Source organism: Eimeria mitis, genomic scaffold (genome assembly GCF_000499745.2).
Source record: "Eimeria mitis Houghton genomic scaffold, Emh_scaff402, whole genome shotgun sequence".
Taxonomy (NCBI): Eukaryota; Apicomplexa; class Conoidasida; order Eucoccidiorida; family Eimeriidae; genus Eimeria; species Eimeria mitis.
The window spans coordinates 15,367-16,098 of NW_013572354.1; positions in this window are offsets into that span (position 1 = coordinate 15,367).

Sequence of the window (732 nt, forward strand, 5' to 3'; positions counted from 1 at the left end):
TACTAAAAGCAAGCATTTGTATGTATAGATGCAAGAGTACTACGGCGTACAGAAGGAAGCATCAACGGAGATATTATGAGTACGAGAAAACCCCAAAAGCCCAAGTATATAAAGAAGAACAAAAGGATAAAAAAATAAAAAAAGAATAAAAAAAATAATTTTATTTACCGAAGTTCTATCGGGGTCACCTCCTGCTCCACCATGGCTGCTACTTTTGAGTTGAAAAAACGATCCTCCATATCTATGAATGTTCTTCCTACACATTCATCAACAACTCTGCCTTGATTCATGATAGCAACCTGAAAAAAAAAAGAATAAATTAATATAATTATTTTATTTTTATCTTTATTTTGTTTCATTTTCTATATTACTCCGCGAAAACCAAAAAAAAAGATGGGCTTATCATGAGCTCTTGTGCTCGGTAGGTGTTTTGTTTGTTTCCTGTTTTGTTTTTTTTTTTTTGTTTTTATTTTTTTTTCTTTTTAATTGTATTATTTTTTATTCAGTTGAGGGTGTGGATAAGGAGATAGAAATACGCCGTTTAGTGTATTCAATATAGAGGAAATAAGTAATATATTAAGCAACAGAAATGCATGCAGAGAAAGAAAAAAAACAAAACAAACAAAATAAAATGCAGCAGAAACGAGAAAAGAAAAAAAAACGAAGCGAAATATCGATGAAGTTCAGGGAGGTGTTGTTCTGTTTCTCCATAAAAATAAAATATACAACCAA